General features: G+C 32.0%; 1 long non-coding RNA gene across 1 annotated transcript in view; it reads right to left on the bottom strand.

The window, feature by feature from the left end:
* Positions 1-427: 427 nt before the first annotated feature.
* LOC145242377 (uncharacterized) overlaps positions 428-27,799 on the bottom strand; it is a 40,891-nt gene continuing 13,519 nt past the window's right edge. Inside the window, exon 2 of the long non-coding RNA XR_013862722.1 lies at positions 428-697. This is a non-coding gene — a long non-coding RNA (uncharacterized LOC145242377). The remainder of the gene's footprint in view (positions 698-27,799) is intronic.

The raw sequence follows: 27,799 nt of genomic DNA on the forward strand, positions 1-27,799 counted from the left end.
TGATAATTATTGTGAAATTAAAAAAAAGTATGTTCAATACTTTTTTTCAATGTTTTTTGATTTAATAGAATTTAATGATGTAATATTTTAATTTAATAATAGAACAATAAAATATTATAAAAATATCTAAAATACTTATATAATTCTATCATATAATATGAATATAATTATAAGTCTAAATATATTTTTTACTACGTATCAATAAAACTTTTTTTTTTAATTATTTCTAATAATCGTAGTTAATAATAGTTATCAAAAAATAAAAATTAAAAAATATTTTATATTTATTGTAGGGGTGAGATTTTTATCCAACTTGAAATTTATTGTAGGGGTGAGGCTCTTTATCCAACTTGGATAACAAAAACTTAAGTAAAAATAACGTTTATGTGTGAGTATATATATAGATATATACAGAGGGATAGATAGATATGTTTATTTTATCTTTTTAACTGAAGAGATATTTTCTAAAGTTGTGCAACTGTTATTTGCTTTGTTTTTTGTTTTGGTATTTTTTTTTTTTTTGTATTTATTTTGTTTTTGTGTTTGTTTTATATGAAGGCTTCGATGGGAGGGCGTCTTCTTCAGTGACTCTTATCAGAATATAACAAATGCAACGGTTGAAAAATAAACGAATTCTCCGACTGATGCAATCAGCTATCCGACAATTCGTTTGCAGATTCTTCGCAGCAATTGAAACCTACAAAGAGAAAGAAAAAAAAACGAAATATTTCATGAATAATATAAATAAATAATATTAAAAAAATAAAAATGTATATATGTAAAAATATTTTTAACCTTTATATATCTAATTTTAAATAAATAAGAATGTAAATATACTGAGTGCTAATCATGGTGGAGGTGATAAGTAGTTAAATGGATTAATCCGTAATCTTATAAATACAAGACTGATAAATTAAAAAATATATCCATTTTAAATGTGGAAATTGATGAATCACACAGGTAAGAAATTCATTTTTATAGTATGAAAAGGTTAGTAACTGCAATTAAGAGGGGGAAATTGGATCAAATGTTTGTAACATGTCTTCTTCCTGGGATTAAGGGTGGTGGTGTTTGATCAGCACTGCTGGGGAGCCATAATGTAATATGCTGTTACGTTTTTAGATCTCCGAGGCAGTGTTTCATGATAAACAACTGATGATCCCTTGAAAAGTAAATTATTGGTACCATAGTAAATTCGAGAGCGAGTTGATGCAGTGATTGCAGGCGATTAAATAACTTACTGACTAGATGGTTTTCTAACGAATGATAAAAAATATTTTTTTGTATAGTTTTAAAGGTTGAAAACTTCAAAGACTATATATATATATATATATATATATATATATATATATATATATATATATATATATATATATATATATATATAAATTGTAATTCAATGAATTTCAAAAAACTCTCATTGAAATGAAATGAAGTGGTTGAGTTTCATATCAAAGAATTTTTATTATTCTAAGCAAGACAAAGAATGTTTTAGAAAATTAATCTCCTTAACCTATAGGGTTTCGATGTCTATCATCTCATAAGAGGAGAGAAAATATTAGCAAATAGTTATAAAGGTATGCACCCTATTTGCTAAAGTCAGTGAGACATGGAAAGTCAAAGTGAAAATAATATATTTATCAGAAGTCCTGTAGCAGGAAGATTTGTAGAAAAAGGATATGAATGTTTTTGTTGATCCAACTTGCTTGGTACAATCCATATTATACGTTCTTTACATCCGTTTGGTAATAATTTCCAAGCTATATACTGGGCAATCCGCATAGCTGTGTATATATCCGAATCGGGCAAGTGCTTGTTTAAATTTGTTTTGGGTCCAGCCGATAATAATTCAAAGTCTGGTGGAAACCTTTTCATTAGAAGTTTATATTAGTTTTAGTGGGGTGAAGTGTTAGGGAGAGTAGGTAGTAGGTAAAATCAACAGTATGTTCTTTGATAAGACAGGGGCGCGTTTGAAATGAATGTTTCTGTTTAGAGCCAAGTTGAACCATGATACTTGACTTTTGCATTTTAAACTTTAATTCAAACGAGTATAGAAAAATAATTTTATAAAATCAACAATAGGTTCTCTACAGTGCAATGTAGACTGCAATCTACTGTGGATTAAGTAACTGCGGGAGGATTGAAAAATGGGTGATTTTACCGATTTCAATGACAATAAAAATATGGGACGCTAATAATAATAAATAAATAGAAAATAAAAAATAAATAATAAATAAATAATAAAATATAAAAATAAAAAATAAAAAATAATTTTTAAGGGGAGAGGATGGCCGGTATCTGCAAATTCAGGATAAAGCAAGTAAGTATTATGCAAATGCATATAGTAAAATATAAGTAAATATACATGCAGGATATAGATGTGTGGGTAGATAGAAATATTTAAAGACTAAGACGGAAATTGCAGATAAAAATCGGCCAAACAAAGAAGAAATAAAGAAGTAAAATAAAGGATATTATTATCATCATTTTTATTATTATTATTATTATCATTATTATTATTATTATTATTATTATTATTATTATTATTATCATTATTATTATTATTATCATTATTGTTATTGCTATTATTATTATTATTATTATCATTATTATTATTATTATTATTGTTATAATTATTATTATACTTTGTCTTATTTTTAATCGGCAGCTTTGTGTGTCTACACTGTTTACTTTTGAATGGAAGTTTCAATTTCGCGCTAACATAATTCAATTTAAAATTTCAATTTGATTTCAATTTCAATTTGAACTAAGGACTTTTGAACTTTGATCTGTTTTGGATTGATTCATATCAATAAGATTTTCACTTGGATTTCATTTATCAACCAACTAGCAGGGAGACCTGATGTTGCCCGGGAACGAATGAGGATCAAAAATGTTTTAGCGTCCCATATTTTTATTGTCATTGAAATCGGTAAAATCACCCATTTTTCAATCCTCCCGCAGTTACTTAATCCACAGTAGATTGCAGTCTACATTGCACTGTAGAGAACCTATTGTTGATTTTATAAAATTATTTTTCTATACTCGTTTGAATTAAAGTTTAAAATGCAAAAGTCAAGTATCATGGTTCAACTTGGCTCTAAACAGAAACATTCATTTCAAACGCGCCCCTGTCTTATCAAAGAACATACTGTTGATTTTATATGCCATCTATCTTATGATGTAGTTAGTTCTTGTATAAGTAGAGAATTGCATCAGGTGTGAAATACTTTCTGGAGAGGTAAAATAATCCAACTATTTTTCCAGCGGCTTTGCCAACGGATCTGATGCAAGTCATTCATTGCAAGTCAGAAATGAAGGTTATTCCCTGAAGTTTGACAAAGGAGGACGCTTTTTCAATACAAGAGTCGTTTATTTCAGTTGAAGGCCAAGTGAATACCGCATATCAACCTTTTTGTGTGTGTGTGGTTGAACGCTGAAGCACAATACATATTATAAACGAAAAGGTAGAAGTTTGGTTTAAGGCGCATCAAAGATAATTAATTTTTTATCGCATTGTCCCACACGCTCAAACTTTGAAATTCTGAGTAAGTTGTTAAAGCGTCCTCAAGAGAAACGTGTTGGCACATCATTGTCTCTAGAAATATACTGTGTATTCTTTTACATAAAATACACCATAGACGCTCGATCTATGTCGTTCGTAAAAAGAAGGCCCTTCTATTGAGTCTAATTTTTCTGCTGACGTCAGAGTATTTGGTGTTAAGCAGATTAACAAGAAACTAGACATTTTATTTTTAGTTTAATAATTGTTTGTTATTTAAAAAAAATATTTTAGTCTAATAATTGTTTTGTATTTAAAAAAATATTTTATTTTTAGCCTAATAATTGTTTGGTATTTAAAAAAATATTTTATTTTTAGCCTAATAATTGTTTGGTATTAAAAAAATATTGATAATTTCGTTACTCTCGTTTTGGGGAAATCTTTAATAAAAAAGAAAAACTTGCTTATTTCCCCTAAAATTTGAAATATTGTCTTTACACAATAACAATCCTACATAACATAAAATGTTTTGTTTGTCTTGAAACAAAATTCTGATTTATATTTGAACATAATCAGTAGAGGATTGCTTCCCATCCCCCATACACACAATATTTCTAGTACTTTGGTTCTTTCCAAAACCATTTTCAAAGATGGATATCAAGTAAAAAACATGTATTTTTAAATGTTTAATGAAGACTTTCTTCGGGAGGGGGGGGGGGTACTGATTTGATATTTTTATAATAACATAATATCAAATCAGTACGGACCAAAATTATTATGAAAGGTGTTTTGTCTCGCCAAAACTATTGCGAAAAATTTCCAAATACATGTTCTTTATTCAAAAGTACTAGAGAACATAACGAGTATGACAAATTCATCTGCCAGTTCCAGCCTGAAACTCCAAAATTCATCAGGAATTTAGAAAGGATCAAGGAAAGAATATTCAGACATGAGTCATCTGTAAACTCTGATGAAATGTCTTAAATAAAAATGCTGTCCATGAATTATGAAAATATATATGACAAGCTACACATGATTAATTCTCGTATTTCATTATTGTAGCTTTATTCGCATGTTGAGCACTTAATACATAAAATATTATATCTCCTTATAAAATTTTATGTGAATACATGAAATAATAGTAATAATATAAATAATAATATAAATAATAATAATATAAATAATAATAATAATAATAATAATAATAATAATACGCACATTAAATATATATATATATAAACACATATACACACACACATATATATACATATGGATACACATACACACACACACACACACACACACACACACACACACACACACACACACACACACATATATACAACACTGTGTTCCTTGGGGAAGTGGAAAGTTAAAAAGAAGTCAAGGAATTTCCAAGGATCAAAGACAAGTGTGTAGATAGACGAAAACAGGAATCAACATCAACCGTTTTCGGATGTTACAGCTCATGGCATAAACTTGTAGACAAGAAAAAACAGGATGACTAATAGAAACATGTCTGTAAAATAGAGCCATAAAATTCCTTTAAGATACCCTGCCAAAATGGTATGAGTCATCGTCATCAGATTCGATTTAACGTCTTTTTTATATGCTGGCATTTTTAGAAGTTAAATTCCAAACAAATCTATATTTGTATTATATTTATCCCTTTTTTTTTCTCAATTCTATTCATATCATGTCCTCTCCTTGACATTCCACTGCCAACTGACCTTGCAACCTCAACTGTTCTACATCTACTAATGCAAACACTCATTCTTTTGACATCTGTTTTACATGCTGACATATACTGCACAGCTTTTCGAAATTAACTTCCAAACTAACCTATCTCTGGAAAAGTATTTATTTATTTATTCGGTGGTGGTGGTGGTGGTGGTGGTGGTGGTGGTGGTGGTGGTGGTGGTGCTGCTGCTGCTGCTGCTGCTGCTGTTGCTGCTGGTGTGGATGAGAGTTCTTGCATTAGTAGATATAGAACAATTGAGGTAGCAGGAGCAGTTCTCAGGAGAAAGCCAAGGAAAACATAAAAGTAATAAAAAATAGACTTGAGAGAAAGAAGGTTAAATAAAGACCTCGCCAGAGATAGATTTAATTTGGAAGTCAATTTCCACAACTGTCCAACACATGCCAGCATGTAAAAATGAACGTTAAACGGAATTCTTAGCTTCTAATATCAAGTAGCTTCATGTCTCGTCTTTTATATATTTTTTTTAAATATAATGATAATGATGCTTCAACTTTCATTAAATTTTATCATTGATAATGACCTTTGACCTTGATAAGTAACGATTAAGTCTCATAACTCCATACTCAATGACATTTTTTATGCATATACTAACAAGTTATAATTTATCAAGGCTAAAATGCCACTTGAGGATAAGAGTTATTGATTCTTCAAACTATTTATTTATCATCTTTAGTGTTATTTCACATTTCAGTTGATGTAATCTCCAACCTTCGTCAGGTGTATCTTGTTGAACTCAGGAATCTGGGCAGAATTTCGAATGGAAACCTTTATGTACTCAAGATGAGAACAGTAGTCTGAAGTATCGAAAGAATACAAATAACCATTCCTTATTTCAAAAATTTACAAACGTAAGAGTTAATGAGTTTGTCAGGTGGACAGTAAGGCAATACCATGCGGATAGGAGACGATGGTTGAAATTGATAAGAATATGATTTTTTAAAAGGAGGGCTCAACAAGAATTTGGTTGGCAGGTTGGCTGCAGGCCAGTTGTTGCCGTATTTTGCTTCCCTACGATGTTGGGGAAAACCAGCTCCCCCTCCAAGAAGGGGGAGCTCTCCAAATGAACAGCAATTGTTTGATATGAAGGGTTTCCCTAACATTTATCAAAACTAATTGCGTTTTTGGAAGTCCCGGCTGGAAAGCCAGGAGGCCTACTTTGCTCCGATTAGTTTCGCTTTTATATGAAAAAGACGAACAAACGTGAAAGGCAGAAAAGAGGGAATTTTATAAAAGTCGATCAAAATAAATGTAAAGACGACGTCTGATTGCAAATCATAGATATTATAATCTAGATAGTATAAGTATATTATAATCTAGATAGTATAAGTATATTATAATCTAGATAGTATAAGTATATTATAATCTAGAGTGTATAAGTATATTATAATCTAGATAGTATAAGTATATTATAATCTAGAGTGTATAAGTATATTATAATCTAGATAGTATAAGTATATTATAATCTAGATAGTATAAGTATATTATAATCTAGATAGTATAAGTATATTATAATCTAGATAGTATAAGGATATTATAATCTAGATAGTATAAGTATATTATAATCTAGAGTGTATAAGTATATTATAATCTAGATAGTATAAGTATATTATAATCTAGATAGTATAAGTATATTATAATCTAGATAGTATAAGGATATTATAATCTAGATAGTATAAGTATATTATAATCTAGATAGTATAAGTATATTATAATCTAGATAGTATAAGTATATTATAATCTAGATAGTATAAGTATATTATAATCTAGATAGTATAAGTATATTATAATCTAGATAGTATAAGTATATTATAATCTAGATAGTATAAGTATATTATAATCTAGATAGTATAAGTATATTATAATCTAGATAGTATAAGTATATTATAATCTAGATAGTATAAGTATATTATAATCTAGATAGTATAAGTATATTATAATCTAGATAGTATAAGTATATTATAATCTAGATAGTATAAGTATATTATAATCTAGATAGTATAAGGATATTATAATCTAGATAGTATAAGTATATTATAATCTAGAGTGTATAAGTATATTATAATCAAGATAGTATAAGTATATTATAATCTAGATAGTATAAGTATATTATAATCTAGATAGTATAAGTATATTATAATCTAGATAGTATAAGTATATTATAATCTAGATAGTATAAGTATATTATAATCTAGATAGTATAAGTATATTATAATCTAGATAGTATAAGTATATTATAATCTAGATAGTATAAGTATATTATAATCTAGATAGTATAAGTATATTATAATCTAGATAGTATAAGTATATTATAATCTAGATAGTATAAGGATATTATAATCTAGATAGTATAAGTATATTATAATCTAGAGTGTATAAGTATATTATAATCTAGATAGTATAAGTATATTATAATCTAGATAGTATAAGTATATTATAATCTAGATAGTATAAGTATATTATAATCTAGATAGTATAAGTATATTATAATCTAGATAGTATAAGTATATTATAATCTAGATAGTATAAGTATATTATAATCTAGATAGTATAAGTATATTATAATCTAGATAGTATAAGTATATTATAATCTAGATAGTATAAGTATATTATAATCTAGATAGTATAAGTATATTATAATCTAGATAGTATAAGTATATTATAATCTAGATAGTATAAGTATATTATAATCTAGATAGTATAAGGATATTATAATCTAGATAGTATAAGTATATTATAATCTAGAGTGTATAAGTATATTATAATCTAGATAGTATAAGTATATTATAATCTAGATAGTATAAGTATATTATAATCTAGATAGTATAAGTATATTATAATCTAGATAGTATAAGTATATTATAATCTAGATAGTATAAGTATATTATAATCTAGATAGTATAAGTATATTATAATCTAGATAGTATAAGTATATTATAATCTAGATAGTATAAGGATATTATAATCTAGATAGTATAAGTATATTATAATCTAGAGTGTATAAGTATATTATAATCTAGATAGTATAAGTATATTATAATCTAGATAGTATAAGTATATTATAATCTAGATAGTATAAGTATATTATAATCTAGAGTGTATAAGTATATTATAATCTAGATAGTATAAGTATATTATAATCTAGAGTGTATAAGTATATTATAATCTAGATAGTATAAGTATATTATAATCTAGATAGTATAAGTATATTATAATCTAGATAGTATAAGGATATTATAATCTTGATAGTATAAGTATATTATAATCTAGATAGTATAAGTATATTATAATCTAGATAGTATAAGTATATTATAATCTAGATAGTATAAGTATATTATAATCTAGATAGTATAAGTATATTATAATCTAGATAGTATAAGTATATTATAATCTAGATAGTATAAGTATATTATAATCTAGATAGTATAAGTATATTATAATCTAGATAGTATAAGTATATTATAATCTAGATAGTATAAGTATATTATAATCTAGATAGTATAAGTATATTATAATCTAGATAGTATAAGTATATTATAATCTAGATAGTATAAGTATATTATAATCTAGATAGTATAAGTATATTATAATCTAGATAGTATAAGTATATTATAATCTAGATAGTATAAGTATATTATAATCTAGAGTGTATAAGTATATTATAATCTAGATAGTATAAGTATATTATAATCTAGATAGTATAAGTATATTATAATCTAGATAGTATAAGTATATTATAATCAAGAGTGTATAAGTATATTATAATCTAGATAGTATAAGTATATTATAATCTAGATAGTATAAGTATATTATAATCTAGATAGTATAAGGATATTATAATCTAGATAGTATAAGTATATTATAATCTAGATAGTATAAGTATATTATAATCTAGATAGTATAAGTATATTATAATCTAGATAGTATAAGTATATTATAATCTAGATAGTATAAGGAAAGTTCAAAGAAATAGTAATGTGGTCGAACCCCCCCCCTGCAAAAAAAAGCCTTTCTTGGCCATACAAAAACGTGTGCGCCACTTTTGTCTTTTCTATATATAGACGGATGTTGGCAACATTAATTTTCTATACTACAGGCCATTAAATATAGCATAATCTCATTGAAACAACGGATCATTTAAGTCAAACAATGTTAAGCCTACTCAGTACCAGGTGGGTGGCCATTTGAGAATACCAAGTGATGTATGTAGGAGCTTCCTGCAAGAACTGAAAAACCTTAATATCATCATTTCCCATGACAGGGACATACAAGCAACTGAAGACCATTATGAATTTGATGTTCCCATGAAACTTTCCCTTTTGGAGGAAGCCAGTTTAACTCATCTAAGATGGGTGTACAGGACAGTTCAAGGCACAGGGAAGAAACACGACTGGAGGCTTATTAACAAATGTTTCAGTTTCAGAAATTCTTACAGGAAATTAAGCCAACTATATTTGAAAATACATAGAACTAGACCGGGTGCCCCGTGTTGCATGGATGTTTGGAGGTGTATGTTGAGCAAAAAAATAGGTGGTAGTAGGTAGGCAGGCTCGAACCTGTACCGTGAAGGAGGAAAAGAATGTGAAAAAAAAATTACGTCTTTGCCGTTGCATCCATCGCCAAACCGAAAGTGGCGAAGGTTTAAATTAAGGCTAGTCAATCGAAAAGAGGGGATGACTTTCGAAAATATTGGGGGAAAAAGCGACTCTTCCATGTAGAAAAGTGCCCAGTTGAGGGTGAAGGAATGTTTTTAACCAATTTTTTGATATTTGTCATCTGAAACGATACCAATCTCGTGAAAATCTGTCACCTCTGTTAAAAGTTTTCGGCAGACATACATACATACATAAAAAAGGCTTCCTTCAGTCTTGACAGACTATGGATACCCACTGAAGGGTGCCTGCGCATGAAATTTTTGTGGCAAGAGTTGCAAAATCTCCAACCACACCACTTCTGAATCGACATTGTTGAATACCAGTGGCAAGTGGAGGTTCAGGGTGACTTGAAACAATGCCGAGATAAGCAGAAAGCACATACAGCACCGAGAATTCCCAAATGATTACCCATCTGGTACTAGCAAGGCTCAATGTTGCTTAACTTCGGCGATCTGATGAGAACCGGTGTGTTAATGTGATTATGCCATACATACATACATACATACATACATTTAAACAGACAGGTGAGATTTATATTATAGATGACATTCTGGCCAATACCTGAGATTAAAATGATGCATTGAAAGATTAAATCGATGAAAATACTTATGTGGATCATATCTTTTATGAGACATCTTAATTATCTCTTTGCATTGCTTAGTTTCAGCAACAAAAACTTTTTTTCCTGTAAATATTTTTAATTGGATTTAGTACCTGAGGCAATGTTAAAGTAACAGGATTTTTTGTAAATGACTCTGACTGTCATAAGCTGCTGGGTGCCCCACTTTAAAACCAACATTTGAGTCACATATCACTTGAGTGTGTAGCAGGCATAAACATTAACATTTCCATGCTTTCATGGAAAACGGCCTCTGCAAGATGGTTGGGTCATATGATGACCAATCAGACGCCTGGACATATTAATTTCGATTGAACCATCGAAGGTCTTCTTTCAAATCCTTTCAAATTTACACAGGCAGTCAAAGAAAGCTTCCAGACAGAAAAGCTTGTATTCTTTCGCCCCGGTCAACTTGACCTCGAGATAGGTTATTCTTCATAGAAAGATATATTACTTGAAACGGACCTTTCTAAATTTATTACTTCCTTCACTGCAAAACTGTTTTAACTTTCAGCAACCTACACCCAACTGTGTAAGTTACTCAAATAAATATATTATTTATTATCTACAGAAAGTTTTTTTTTTCCATTTGACAATTTTTTTGTTACAAAATATGAGGAACGTTCGAAAAGTAATGTCTCCTATTTTTTATTCTGCTCGAACGGATCAGAGGGGATTGCAAATTGTGTTGTTATGATGATTGAACTCATGCATTCATGACCTGAAAGTTTCATCTCTGTGGTAGATATTGACAGTGTGAGACTAAGAAAGCAGCCCCTATCATGGATGTGTGTCAGAAGCAGAGATGAGTCATTGAATTCCTCCATGCAGAAAAAGTGAACTGATCAATATTCATCAGCGCCTGTTGAATGCTTATGAAGTTGATGCAGTTGATGTCTGCAGAGTTAGGAGATGGGTTTGTTGATTTCAGAGTGCAACAGAGATGTGAGTGACAAAGTGCGCTCTGGATTTTTACGACCAAGACATCCAAAGAGGCTGGCAAATGTTCATTGAGAATGGTTGTGACTATGTAGATAAATAAATTCTGGTGCACAAAAGGTCACTTGTTTTAATGGTACCAATCCCGTTTTCACAGCTCTTCAACGTTTTAGTTTTTGAGTTAAAAAATAGGAAGCCTTACTTTTGAAACAACCCTTGTATTAGACTAAAAACGACGTTGTTGTTTTACTTGATATAAAGGTTCGTTGTTGTATATTTAATAACTGAAAAATCGAAAATTAAACAAAAATATGACTTATAACTGTCACCAATCGGTGAAATATCTACTAGCTGGCCAGTTGTGTAGAAATCCCAAGAGCGATAGGAGTCTTCTATCATGTCTGAAAATGACAAAATATTTAATGAGCAAGATCAGAGATGCACCGTTGTACAACTTATGCTCTTTACTGATCCAAGTTATGACAACAGGACCATTGCCAGCACCCTCAAAATGCACTGCTGGATTGCCACAAATAACAGGGACGTGCCCAGGATGATGAAAAAAAAGTGTCCAGTCACGGTTATGGTCTCTGGTGTGGTTTCAAGTGAGAGCCACATCATACCACCTCACATCTTTGAAGTCGGCTTGAAAGTCAACACCAAAGTGTACCTGGATGTGCTGAAGAGTGTGGTGATCCTCTGGTTCAATCGAGTGGCTGATGGCAGACCCTGGGTGTGGCAGCAGGACTCGGCGTCAGCCCACAAGGATAAAGAGACTCAGGCTTCAGAAAAAGTGTTATGCCTTTGTACCTTTCTTTCACTGAACCCACTGGACTACTTTGTTTGATCTTACATCAAGAACATCACCAACATGACCTCCCACAACACTAAAGCTAGCCTGATCGCCACTATTCGCCGAGCTTCCGCCGGCGTTTGTGGAAAAGGCATGCTCCCAGTTCCAGACCCGTACCGAGGCAGTAATTGAGGATGAAGGCGACTACATTGAATAGATATCAGCTCTACTACATAATCAAGTTACCTGAATCAATTTTTTTTAATAAAAGTTTTAAAATAAAGCTGTAGTGTTGTTTTCTTTAGGGCGACAACTTTATCGTTCCACCCTGTATTTCGTTTGGTAACAATTATTTGTGATCAATTTGTTTTTGTTTTTTGTTCCACCATTTTAAAAAAATTTTCTTGTCAATTCTACTACACAATCATAATTTATTTTTAAATCATTACCATTTAGTGATCAAATCAAAAACAAGTTAAAACAAGCCATACATCTCACTTGAGAAAACGTTATTAAAAAATGCATAAATACTTAACGTTAACAATAACGAATTATTATTTTTTTATTTTTTCATGTGACTTTTTTTCATGTGACTTTTTTATCTGTGACATTTTTTTCCAGTACTTTTTTCCTATCAATATTTTTCCACGCCTCTTTTGCCCCGCCCCAGAGAATTTTTTTCCTTAGTAGTTTTTTTTTTGTTTGTTTTTTTTTTTTAATTTTTTGCTGTGGCGTTTTTTATCTGTAAAGATTTTTTTTTAACTGGATTCACTATCTATACCAACTTTAAAAAAAAAAAAAAGCAAAAAAAAAAAAAACGGAGAATGTTGCAATAACAGAATTTTTTTTAAATGACCCTGAACGTCAAAAAATACTGAGACCCTACATTCAAATCGATTTTAGTGTCACATGTCAATTAAGAGTGTGATGTGTGGGGTTGGGAAATAGCTTAAAAAAAACAATAAAAAATAAATAAATTACAATAGAAAAATACGAGCTTAAACATGGAAAAGTAAAGGACTAGTTGTTAAAACTGAAAAAGAGAGAACAAAATATTTTAGTAAAACATATAATAAATATATAACTTAAAATATTGCAGCATTAATAATTGATTATATAATGTTATAAATTGAATTTTTAAAAAATTCTTAATGCTGCAATATTTTAAGTTATATATTTATTATATTTTTTACTAGAATATTTTGTCCTTTTCTGTTCCAGTTTTAACAACTAGTCCTTTACTTTTCCATGTTTAAGCTTAGCCATATTACTTTTCATGATTGCATTTTTCTATTGTAATCCATGCTTTTCCACGTTTCCAATAAATTCACTTGTGTAATAACACTGTACGGCACTCGTTTGCTTTCAATAAAATACCCTCAATTATCTCCCTTTCATGTCTTCAATTCTCTGTTCCACTTGTTACTTCTCTTTCTGTGACAGCAGTGAATTAGTAACAACAGTAATCGCTGAAGCGACGTGGTTGCTATGGAAACCAGTCATAAAAAGCGTCGCTTACCTTCTTACATATTTTTACAATTTTGAACACCAGAAAATTTACCATAACTTTTGTTTTACTGAACGAAAATCAAAAAAAAAAATGTTATAATATAGCTGTGAAGGTGATCTATAAACTGTAATAATTGTTTGAAATTTGCGTGAAAAATGAGTGAGCGGTGAAGCTTTTAACCAGTTCTAAATGACTAAAACTGCCACTTAACCATATATTCAAGCACTACCGTGTTTGAATAATAAAATAATAATAGATAAACATGACTCTAAAGAGTTTTATTTGATCAAAAAGTAGGCAGGTTAATTTTGGAATCATGTTGATTTGAGAACACAAATAACCATGTAAAATATTTGTTTTGCAACCTATTTGGTGATCAAATAAAGAAAATGTTAAAGCAAATCCATGCATTTCATTTGAGACGGTATTTTAAAAAAAATGAATAAATAAATACTTCAAGTTAACAATAACTGATCATTCTTAATTATTTTTTTTATATTTTTTTTTACTATTATTCACACTAAATAAAGCACAGTGCTACTTGAATGTAAAGGGCTACTATTTGGAACCAAATCTACAGGGAGGCTACGTAGGGAGTTGAGCAGAAAGATGTCTGTTCAAATTACACTTGAACTTTTGCATGCCAGTACATTCAGGGAAACAGAGAATTTGAAGATATAAAGAATTTGAAGCATAAAAGCTTTTCCCAAAATGATTGGACTCAGCATTAAATACCCTGAAAAAGGGTTGATATGCCGTAAAACTAAATAACCAAAGCAACCTCCATGAGTAAATATTTGAAGATATGATGAACTTGAAGGATGAAGTCTTTTTTCCAAATTACAGGATTTAGTATTAAATAATCTGATCTTCCATAGTCGGGTCCGTACCGATTGGTATATATATTATTCCTTAATTGGAATTAATTTTTTGAGATAAGCATTGATGGCTGAGAATGCAGTTAGGAGATTCGAAGTTCCTATCCGTCACGGTTACCACCTGACGAAGGCCAGAGGAATAGTTGGCCGAAACGTTGTGAATAAACAAAACCAATAAAGGTAAAAAACAACAACTAATAAAGATGATCAGCCATGTCCAGCCCCTAATAACATCTCAGGAAGACACCAGATTGTAACTGTGGATCAGATGGATAGAAATGACCCCCCCTCTCTCCTACTGTCATTTTGAAGCCCTGCCCTCTCTTCTGACTCTCATATGATGATAATCATCGTGACCAATTCATGAAAGAACATATTTTAAAGATTTTTAAATAAAAAAACACAACTCAGTATTTAGTGGAAACGAAATATATTGAACAGAAAAGCAAATACAAGTAATAAAGAGTCTGATTATACGTCAGTCCGACTACCAAGTGTGTATAACTGGTGTGCTAACGTTGAGAGGCATATTCTCCAGTCGTTATAGTAAGTGCAAGAGTTAATTGTTATGCATAGGGTGGGCACCACAACACATATCTAAGATCTGGTCCTCTGAACGGGAATTAACAAAATGCTAATTTATTTATTTGCTCAAATCAGGGAATTGGATTTGAATTAAATTTCTCTAAAATCATATCATATACATAAGTAAAATACTCCCCTCCATATTTTGTGACTTTTTTACTGCAAGCTACATACAAAAATCTGCTTTAGTAGTGATTTAATGCAAATATCATTGTTAAAAAAAAATGTATTTTCAATCAATTTAATCGATTTTAATATTTAATCCTGATCAATATTTTAGGGGTTTTTTTTAGTCATGAAGGAAAGAAAGCAGAGGAGTTATTACCCCCTCACAGTGAGAAGTCCTAATACTGTGACCCAAATCACCAAGTACTAATTTGATTAGAAGTTTTTTGATATTCACCAGTGAAAAAGAGAGAAAGGAAATTTGTCCATTTCACTTTCTTTTTCTCCTTTCGTTCATTGTTTTTGGCTGATCAACATTCAACTCTAAGGAAGGAAAGGGTAGAAAAGAAAAAAAAAAGTATAGTCTAATTAATGTGTTTAATAGTGTCACCATTTTGTACATTGTGGGTCAATTGGTTAACATGCTGGGATTTAGAAACAGAGGTTGTCAGTTTGAACTTCAATCAGGACAATTTTTTTTAATTCTGATCTCGTGTGAAAATAAACTGAGATTTCAAAAACTAAGCAGATGTTTTTTCGTTTCAGTTTTTTTTTTTTTTTTTTTTTTTTTGCAATAAATGACCTTGGGTCAGTGTGAGATATGGAGAGATAAATGCTGTTTATCAATACCGATCAGGATCTGATCGCTTTCTTTAAGCACTAACAGAAGATCAAGATCAGATGTGATAGAAAATGTGACTTCATGCAGGAAGAGAGACAATAAAAAAAACATGACTGTGACAACTGGGCAATAAACGTAAACTGAACGCTTCCGTCTACAGACTCAACATGGAAAATACCGTCGATACAACTCACCAGTACAAAATACTTCCAGTGACACAACCTGACATAGTCCCAAACAATTTTGTCCACATGATCCGGCACAGTTCCGAACAATTAAGTTAATACAACTCGACACAATCCTCAACAACTACGTCGATACAATCCTGAACGATTCTGTCAAAATGACCTGACACAATTTCAAACAACTCTGTTAAAATGACCCGACATGATCTCGAACAACTTCGTTGAAACGACAAGGTACCAGAGCAACCTTGGAAGTCATTCACTGAATGACTCTGACGTCAGCTTTTTATAGGCCTTGGACAAATCTATTTTCATCATAGGTAGGCTCGACTAAGATACTGACACACGATTCTTGAGCGCTTCCATGCATGCTCATCATGGAAAAAGATTACATTCCTCGGAATTCGAAACAGAGATGGATACACGTAGCAAAGGTATTGTGTATGAGTATGTTTTCTTTTCCTATGCATGGCATTCACCGTTCCTGGTCGAGTCGGACTCCACCTATTCAGGTAAGTTTAGCCTCTTCGCTAATCAAGTTACAGAGTTACACACACTTCAGGTAACTGAAATCCTCCAAGATGCCCACTAACCATTTTTAATATTTGTATCCTTTGCCTCTCCCAAATTGCATCTATCTTAGAAAGACACCACCCATTCTTCAAACTCCATCAATCATTTTCTTTTTCCCCCACCTAGATTACACTCCCATTTAAAGACTGGCCTGCTTGTTTTCGTAGAAAGGATTTTTAACAGGTTTTTTATTTTCTTTTTCATAGTGCTCATAAAACTCCAATGAATGTCTGTATATATAACTATATTTATGAAAAATAAAATTTATAATCAATTTAGTAATATCTTAAGTAAGATGGCCCCTAGAGTAAGTATGGTATTGTGGTGACTGAGATTATTCTAATTAAGAATAGGATAGAAATTCTTTACCACTTTACACCAAGGATGACTGACGACCCCCGTTTTCCCTGCGGTTTTGATGGCTTTGTGCCTAATTTGTTTAAAATGTAAATTTTTATATTTTGTGCAAATAAATATTTCAAAGCGTAATATCTGTTCCGCTCTCTGTCAAAAGAGGGGAAAAATCCTCTAACTGGCGACAGAGGAGGAGAAGAGGAGAGGAGGATGGGAGCGAAATAGAAGAGTGGGGGGGGTTGAGAAAAGGAGTCGAAGTGAAGGGGAAGGGGATAGAGAAAGGTAAAAGAGAAATCGTAAAATACTGCAGCACTTGTTAACAGTTCTATTTTGTTGTCCATGCTCCCGGGTAATGCCGGGTAACCATGCTAGTTTTTAAATAAGAGGTCAAAAAATAAATAAAACCAAAGATATACCTGGCACAGCTTGAATAGTTGTACTGTTCACACGAAGTCAAGGATACGTCCTCGACAATCAGTTCGACAGTGAGTTTGGTTTCTGTCGGACTGAGATATGGTTCTGTTCAGTCCTAGGAGGTCCATCTTCCCAAGCTTTACCTTCTCTCTTGAGAACGGGTTAGTTTATTGCTAATCGCCTGAGGAGCCCTTACCGGAGTTGTTCAGGCGTTTTTTACAGGCCAAAGTGCACTTCACCTAGTATGCTGGGTTTTCAAAACCTCACCTAACCTTATGTCAGACAGGCAGACAGATAGACAGACAAGCAGATAGATAGATAGATAGATAGATAGATAGATAGATAGATAGATAGATAGATAGATAGATAGATTTAGAGAGAGGGTAAATAAACCTACAGATCTACAGATTACAACTGAAACGACCCTTTCCCGGAGTAAAGGGATAACAAACTTCGAGGGGGTGGGGCGTAGGTAGATAGTGCTTGCTTTGCTAACACTACTCGATCTCCGTCTCTCCATTATGAGTACAAATAGCAGCAATTATGCCACCCACGTTGACTGCATCTCTTCGAAGGGATGAAGCTAAAACAATCAATAAACAAAACGATGTCTTAAGAACTTCACAATAATAGTAACCAAAAATAAGAATAAAAAAAAGTACGCACAGAGAAATCCACCAAAATTCCAAACATAATACCTTAGTCCCCATTTAATTGCCCCCCTACGATGGCAAAGCTAAACACATGATCGGTTTTAATGTGTTGAATAAAATAAAAATCGGTAAATTTATACAAATACCGTGACAGCGAATTAGTAGAAAAAAATGTACCCTAACCCTAACCCTAACCCAGTTTTCAGATTCGTGTTCAGCACACCGAAACGTAACAGAATACTACGTAAAAGATTTTACTAATTCGCTGTCACGGTGTTTGTATAATAATACCAAAAAATCTCCCCCCAAAAGAGGTACTCTAGATTAAGACGAAAACTTAAATATCTTCAGCCTAATCGAATTTCTCCTTCAGAATAAAACAGAAACTACACTTTGATCTCTGTTCTAAGGCCTTCATTTAATAAGGCATTTAGTTCTCTCCCAATGCAAGAACTTAAACACCAGGATCGAAAGTAGGACAGAAGTCAGCACCGCAAAGGAGGGGCACTCTTACCTGCAAAAAGTGCCTCGGCAGCCCCGTCAGCATTCCCCGGTTATGGTGCCTCAAGCGATTAGTGATATAAACTAACTCTTTCTCAAAGAGAGAAGGCAAAGCCTGGGAGAGTGGACCTCCAAGAACTGCACAGACCTAAACTCCCACGGCAAAACCAACAGGGACCGGATCATTACAGGAATGGTTTAATCTCTGTTGATTTTGGGACCTAGGATAAAAATCCCTAGCCGAGAATTCTAACAAGTTTTGATCTAAATTAAATATTTTAATATTTAATTTTTAAAGCTTTCTGTTGTAAACTATACGAAATAATGACATTCGAATTAAATCAGTTGAACAGACGATTGGCGATAAAACACAGACAGACAAACAGATAGATAGATAGATAGATAGATAGATAGATAGATAGATAGATAGATAGAGATAGATAGATAGATAGATAGATAGATAGATAGATAGATAGATAGATAGATAGATAAAGATTCTAGATTACAAAACTGTTACAGATAAAATAAATAAATAATCATCGTTTACTGGAACTTTTTTTTTTTACACAGGCATCACCACATTATCAAGGCCAAGAGGCCACTCGAGGATAAGGGTTAAAGAGTATACAGCAGAAATTGGACAATATAGTAATCATTAGTAATGAAAATTCGGTAAATTTGTTAACTTATATGGAACGGCTCATCAAGAACTTGTTTACGTTAGACTTGAAGACAAACATATTGTAGTCAGCCGGAAAGCAGGAAAACGGAAGACAATTTCACAGGCGTGTAGTTCTAAGAAAGAAGCTTTGTTCATGGAATCTACGTTTAGGTTTAGGCACAGATAAAGAGTGGGGGGACTTATTGATAGTGTTTACAGCTAGACGAGTGTTTCTTGTGGAAGTTTGGCTAGGGGGGACCATAGACCGAAGCTCAGTCAAACACTTTCTATGAAAATAACGATACATCAGAGACAAGCTCGCAACTTAATTTTTTTTTTAGCATGTTTGAATATTTAAAAATTTAGTTCTGAATTTTATTCTTTCATTTGACACTCCATACAAATGGTGCATCTGAATTGGTAGATGATCATGGCTAGACTGAGATAAAAAAAAAAAAAAACGGGCTTTCAAACTGAAACAGGCAGATGAATTTGCCATACTCGTTGTGTATCCTAGTATTTTCCTTTCTTTCCAAATCCATTTTGGTACTTCTACATTATTGGGATGAGATTTTGTAGTCGATAAATTGAGTTTTCAAATAAAAAACAATGGTTTCAACTGATTTTTTTGTCAATTCTAATAAGTTACAATGGTAGCTTCCAACTTATGCAGTCGAAATTATTCAAATATTACTGAATTATTAAACAAAACAACTTTAATCGTGTTAGCAGGTGAAAAATTTCTGCCATTTTGTTTAAATCAAAACAGGAAATTACCTTCCTCTCGAATTCTCCTGTGTTTTTCGATCGTTTTCATCAAATTCTATTCTTTATTTTCTTTAATAAATATTTTTCTACCTCATCGATTTTCGTAATTTTTGGATATAATCATCTTAAAAATACGGGAAATACGTAGATACCATTGTTTTCATGTGAAATTATTAATACACGGTTTATCAATCACGCGGTTCCCGCCAAAACATTTAACTAAACATTTCAAACTACATATTCTTTATTCGATACTAAATCCTCTGGAAATAGTCAACATACTTTACCATTTTTTTTTTTTCACATTGCAACAAAGAATATAAAAAATTTACATTTCTTTTATTATTAATTTTTGTCTCTTTAATAATGCTCTATCCCCAATATTGAGTATGCATACGTCTATCGCACTTGAAATTAATATAAAATAATTATTTAATAATATATGGAATATTATATGTGTGTGTGTGTGTGTGTGTGTGTGTGTGTGTGTGTGTGTGTGTGTGTGTGTGTGTGTGTGTGTGTGTGTGTATTAGCGATGGGACGATTCCAATATTTTTTTTGATTCCAATACAATTACCGATTCCAATTATTTATAAATTTCTAATTATGGAGTTGTTTGTTTTTCGGGGCGTGCGGATTATCGCAAAACCCCATATAATAAATGCATATATTTTCGCAAATGTAAAAATAAACTTATGGGTGTTAGTTATAGATTTAAGTTTTACTTGTAGTTTAAAATCAATAGATATTCATTATTTCACCATTAATACAAACAGTGGAAAATTAAGTTAAAAAAAAAAAAAAAAAAACCCAAATAACTAGAAAGAATCGTTTATGGCATTGGAAAAGAGGAACAAATTTTTGCTGCTTCCGATATCAATTCTGATAACCCCAAAATTTCAGACTTTTTCGATTCTGAATATGTAGATAGCATTTTCTCTTTAAGACATATTTAATTAAATATTATAGATTTTTTTGTTTTACTCATGTTCACCCCTTACAAAGCATATTGCCACTTGGACGTAAGGGGCTACTATTTGAGGCCATGTCTAGGAAAGATTATCAAGACATTTGTTTATGTTACATTTAAACTTCTGCATATCAGTACAGCCAGGAAAGCAGGCAGCAGGAAGGGAATTCCAAAGTCTAGCCGTTTGAGGGAAGAAACTATTAGAATAGAAAGCTTTCTGGCATTTAAGGACAACAACAGTGAAGGGGTGAGATCTTATTGCTAAGGGGGTTTGTCGGGGATATGTACGTCGAAGAGGTACAAGTGCAACGAGTTCATCAGAACACATTCCATTAAAATATTTGTAAAACAGGCACAGTGATGCAACATTGCGGTGATGGGACAGGGGCTGGAGCTTAGTTGATAAAGTTTAATAATAGATTGACAACTCTTTTTTGGACCTTATCTAAAAGGAAGAGACTAGTGGTAGATGCACCAGCCCAGATGTGGCAACAATACTCCATGCACGGGCGAATGGTGGCCTTGAAGAGGTACAGGATACTCTCAGGTGTGAGTAGTCTTCTAGCTTGATAGAGGGAGCCCACCTTCTTTGCAGCAGCCTTTGCAATGTCCTCTATGCATTTGTTCCAGTTTATATTGCCCGCAAATGTTAGGCCGAGGAGTTTGAAGATAGAATTCTCAGGTAGATATAGAGGGTTGGAGAGGCGTCTTGTAATTGTTAAAGGAGATCAGCTTAGTTTTACTAGCATTAAATGTTACCATCTATTTGCGGTCCCATTCCACTTTAGTCTGGAGGTCATTTTCTAACAATTTTGCCATTGTTTTAGATTTATGTACATCTGTTCTTCCCTCATGCATATTATAGAGCATTGTATCATCAACAAATATACCTATCTCGGACACAATATTATCAGGGAGGTCGTTTATGAATATCAGGAATATTAATGGTCCAAGGATCGACCCCTGAGACACTCCTGCATTAATGTTATGCAGCTTGGATGTAAGTCCGTCAATGAAAACCTGTATGCTTTTATTGTCTAAGATGGATCTAATTATATTTAGTATACGTCCAGTTATAACGTACGATTTAATTTTCATGAACAGCCCTTCGTGCCAGACTTTGTTAAAGGCAGATTACTTGTATCTGCATATTTTTTCTTTGATTCTATTTGAATTCATGATTATTGATTTAGTTTTACGAATTGGCAGAAGAATTTATCATACATGTTGTGTAGCATAATACTTTTGGTTCCTTTGGAGCTATCTTCAGGTAGTATGACATTTTTATCTTCAGGTAGTATGACATTTTTATCTTCAGGTAGTATGACATTTTTATCTTCAGGTAGTATGACATTTTTATCTTCAGGTAGTATGACATTCTTATCTTCAGGTAGTATGACATTTTTATCTTCAGGTAGTATGACATTTTTATCTTCAGGTAGTATGACATTTTTATCTTCAGGTAGTATGACATTTTTATCTTCAGGTAGTATGACATTCTTATCTTCAGGTAGTATGACATTTTTATCTTCAGGTAGTATGACATTTTTATCTTCAGGTAGTATGACATTTTTATCTTCAGGTAGTATGACATTTTTATCTTCAGGTAGTATGACATTTTTATCTTCAGGTTGTATGACATTTTTATCTTCAGGTAGTATGACATTTTTATCTTCAGGTAGTATGACATTCTTATCTTCAGGTAGTATGACATTTTTATCTTCAGGTAGTATGACATTTTTATCTTCAGGTAGTATGACATTTTTATCTTCAGGTAGTATGACATTTTTATCTTCAGGTAGTATGACATTTTTATCTTCAGGTAGTATGACATTCTTATCTTCAGGTAGTATGACATTTTTATCTTCAGGTAGTATGACATTCTTATCTTCAGGTAGTATGACATTTTTATCTTCAGGTAGTATGACATTTTTATCTTCAGGTAGTATGACATTTTTATCTTCAGGTTGTATGACATTTTTATCTTCAGGTAGTATGACATTTTTATCTTCAGGTAGTATGACATTCTTATCTTCAGGTAGTATGACATTTTTATCTTCAGGTAGTATGACATTTTTATCTTCAGGTAGTATCACATTTTTATCTTCAGGTAGTATGACATTTTTATCTTCAGGTAGTATGACATTTTTATCTGCTAGTTCATCCTGAAACTCGCAAATTAATAAGACATCTACAAAGAATCAATGAAAAAAATATGCAGAAACAAGTCGTTTGTAATATTTAATATATCTTCAAGAAAAAATGCTGCCCCGATGTATATATATTTTAATATAATTATCCACGGACACATGTTTTGCTGTTATATAACCCATGAGCATGGCTGAAAGTAGCGAGATTCAAAACCAAGATGCCAGAGTGTGAAGCCTGAAACTCTAGCACTGAACAAATATCAGATAATATTCTATCACCTTTTTATCTCATTTATTTTTTATTTTGTCTGTGATACATTTTAACAGAAAGCACTCTGCCTAAATGCTAATTGGGAATGAGTTTCATCCTTACGTAATGCCCCCAGATGGGGACCGACATATATATATATATATATATATATATATATATATATATATATATATATATATATAGTAGCAGGCTGCCCAGCATTGCCCGGTCGTAAAATACGCTTAAATATGCTATTTTGATGAATGCAGATTTCATATTTATTATTATATTATATTGGACCCAAAGTTTAACAAAAAAACAAAACAAAGTTTAACAATACAAAGTTTAACAAAAAAAAAAAAAAAAAAGTTTAACAATACAAAGTTTAACAAAAAAAAACAAAGTTTAACAAAAAAAAACAAAGTTTAACAAAAAAACAAAGTTTACCAAAAAAACCAAAGTTTAACAAAAAATGACCCATGTGCCGCCACCAAGAATCGAAACCAAAAACTTAGCTTACGATTTACTTTTTCCTTTTACGTTAATGCCTGAGCTATGAAGACACATTTGCTGCAAGGCTAAAAATTAAAACATGACCCAATAGCTATTACATTATGCATGCATATTCATAATGCCGTCGTTCGACCTTCACCTGGTAAATTCCATTTTTTTAATTTTCATACTTTTACACCGATTTTCCCCAGCTAAAACCCAAATATAAAGTTTTACATGGGTTCGAATACCCTATACGTTAAGTTTCATGCCTGTAGACCAAATATTGACAGAGGAGTTTGGTAGGCAAAATTTTTTTAAACAAATATATATACACATACATAAATATCTATGGAAAGAGGTTATAATAATTTTTTTCACAAGAAATTAAGCATCACTTATTAAAATATATTTGATAGAATGTTTTATAAAATGGAATATATGCATAATTGAAGTGTGAACCCATTTTTTTTTAAGTACATTTAACTGAGTTGAATCCAATTATTATAGGATGCCATAAAAAGGGAAAAAGTATAGAAAAAGAAAAGTTTCTGGATTTTGTTGTTGTTGTTGTTGTTGTTGTTGTTGTTGTTGTTTCATACGTTTATGATCATTAAATAGTTCCATAATTAACTTTTGCTAATTTTTTTTTTTTTTTGTCAACTGAAAATGGAAGCATTTGCATTTTCTGAATCATGTGTACATAAAAATGTTGAATGTTCGAAATATGATTAGAAAATATTGATTATGTCATAAAATGTTGCATCTTACTGAACTAAAAATATATACGTGTAAAGATATTCTTAGTTCTATCTTCAATTCTCTTTTGTTCTTTTACTGTTAACGCAACTTTTCTCTCTCTCTCTCTCTCCCCTCTCTCTCTCTCTCTCTCTCTAAGCATTAACTGATATAACATGCTCTTTATCATCGTACCCCATACATCAACATGTATGAATTGGTTCAGAGTACGCTATTCCTTAATGACAGATTTTTCCAACTTTGGCAGCAATCTTTTCTTCCCCTAAGTGTCGTAAACTGTCGTAAACTGTTACAAAACTGACTCTTACTCTTCAAACAGTCGGTAAACTAACTCTAAATATTTTGACCTCTATATCCGTTTTTTTTGTCTTTGTTGTTGTTGTCAATGCCACACCATGATTAACAATCCTATTTCAAACGGCCTTTTGTGTGCCTTGATGAATAACTTGTTCCCAATTGTCTATCTACTAATCTCACTTCTTTTAACCTTTATTCAGCTGATCAGCTTATTTCCTATTTTTTTTATTACTACCTAACACGTGTTTTTTTGGGGGGGAGGACATCAATAATATCATATGATAGCAATAGGATAAGCTCGCATTTACTTTGTTATTTTTATAGTAATGCATATGAGTCCCTCTGCTAGTTTGTGAGATACTCTTGGGCAAGGTGAACAACTCTTTTTACTCCACCTCCCGATCAGGATAATATGCGGGAAAGTAGATGACTAATGTCATACGGAAGCAATTAAGAATAATACTGTCCATTGGTTACTCATCTCGTTGTGTTGAACAGAAGATTCCTTTGGGTACAAAGATCAAGACAATCACCCAGCGTGGGCACTGCTCGGACAGAAAGAAACTGCAACCTACTGTCTGTATAACTACAAAAAAAAGCCATGGCAATACATCAAACAACTTTCGATAAAAGCATGAATATGGTTCTGCATGATGAGCAACAATGAATTCATGAATGGAGAAAGGTAGATAGAAAGTCATGGTCATCAATGACTGTACGAGGCAGGACAACACTTGAATGAATGAATACTAATGGTAAATCAAAGATCTCGTTAATGATGAAGAATATCATCAGAGGATTGAAAACAATGAGTTAAAAGGGTGGAATTGGATTACTTAAAAGATCGGCTGAACAAGCATTTGTTGAGACTGGACTTTAAGATGACTATGCTGTCATCAGCAGGGAAGAACTCCCATGATATTGCATTCCAAACATGAAAAATACTTGGAAGGAAGCTTTATTCATGGAAGTTTCATTTGGTTTTAGGTATATGGAGGAAGAAATGCCAGTACTTTGCAGTGGTGGTAGGTAGACAGGTTCTTGCTGTGAATGATTTACAGGAGAGTACAAGTGATTGGAGCTCAGTCGATCACTTACCATAAAAATAGCGATGGAGTAGAGAAAGTCTAGTAACATTTCTTCTGTGATAAAAACATTGTAGAAATGATCCTCGTTGAGGTTACAAAGTCAGTTTTGCATTCTGTTAAGGCAGGAAAGAGTGATCTGTGCGACAGCGTGGTAGATTTTTTTTTTTACGGATGAAAAGTTATTGGAAAGAAACTCTTTTTGTAGCTTTTTTTTGTAGCTTTTTTTGTAGCTTTTTTTTTGTTTAAAATTTGAAGTTCTAGAAAAAGTAGCATTCCCCACTAGGTTACAGTTGCGATGACCATCTTACAGATAACAATGAACTCTTACTATAAAGATTATGAGAATATGTCTCTTGGCATTGTGGATAAGTTATATATGCTTGGCAGTCGAACTTTATTCGTTGCATTTGTCTTTCCTTCCAATACATTTGGTTCCACTAAATACCAAGTTGTGTCTTTCTTCTGGGCACTCACCAGCCCACAACAGTTACGAATTCGATTTTGCAGTCTGTCAAGATAAGGAAGAATGCTTTGTGCAGCATCATCTTAGGACGAATCAGACTCTTACTCAGGTCGAGGATTGAGCAATCGTAATGATTCACATTAGGAACAGATTGTGATAAAAGATTGTGTATTCAGATTTCATGTAAAATACTAGAGAGACTTTAACTCCGAAAGGTTGGTTGGTTGTTTTTGTTTTACGGCATATCAACCCTTTTCAGGTTATTTAATGCAGAATCCAAAGATTTTGAAGAAAGATGTTTTAATAGAATACATTTGTTGTTTTCAAGTCAGTTTCTATTTAACCCATAGTTGGGACCCTAGCAGGTACTACCACTCCGGGTCAGAGTGGACCTGGGAACAATGGCAATTAAAGGGTGGCTCCACACTCCCCAAAGCCCGCAAGCTGGGGCCTCACCACTGGATATAGTTTAAGGTCATATCCAGGACCCAACTCCGAAAGGATAATCATGTCATAGTATTAAAAAAAAAAAAAACATAAAATCATTTTTATTGCATATACACATTTTTTTTTATCGTAATCTATCCCTGACGCACATTGTGTCAAGAGGTACCTTGTAGAACAGTAAAATGATCCAACTATTTCCCCAGTGATCTTAGCAAGAGATTTGATGCTTTATTGTTGAACTATGTGATAAATTACCATATAAGGGTATAGAGGTTTTCAGAGAGATAGGATTTTTCCAAGTTAATTTCCAGAGATATTTTGGTCTGATCTTGATGCATCCCAGCACCATGCAACATGTAAAATATTGCTTCTCCAATGTGATCTCCCCTTTTTTATAGTCTTCTTTTTCTTTAATACAGCACACTCACATTGACACACCGGTTCTTGCCAGATCACCAAAGTTAAGCAAAATTGAGCTAGGCCAGTACCAGATGGGTAACCATTTGGAAAGGCTAGGCACTGTATGTACCTTCTGAGAAGGTTGGGCGTGGGGCCAGCACCCTCACCCTGAAAAAAGAACTCCTCGCTACAAAAGCATCTGCAAAGTTGTGGATAGCCTATGCACCTTTAGGGGCTCAACGCTATAGATGGATGGATCTTTTTCTTTACTGTGACATCATTTCATTCACGGTTCGGTATTTGCATGTAGCCATCAACACTATGTTACACGCTTTCAAGAGGTTACCC

The sequence above is a fragment of the Euprymna scolopes genome, chromosome 21 (genome assembly GCF_053919585.1).
Source record: "Euprymna scolopes isolate OS-2025 chromosome 21, ASM5391958v1, whole genome shotgun sequence".
NCBI lineage: Eukaryota > Metazoa > Mollusca > Cephalopoda > Sepiida > Sepiolidae > Euprymna > Euprymna scolopes.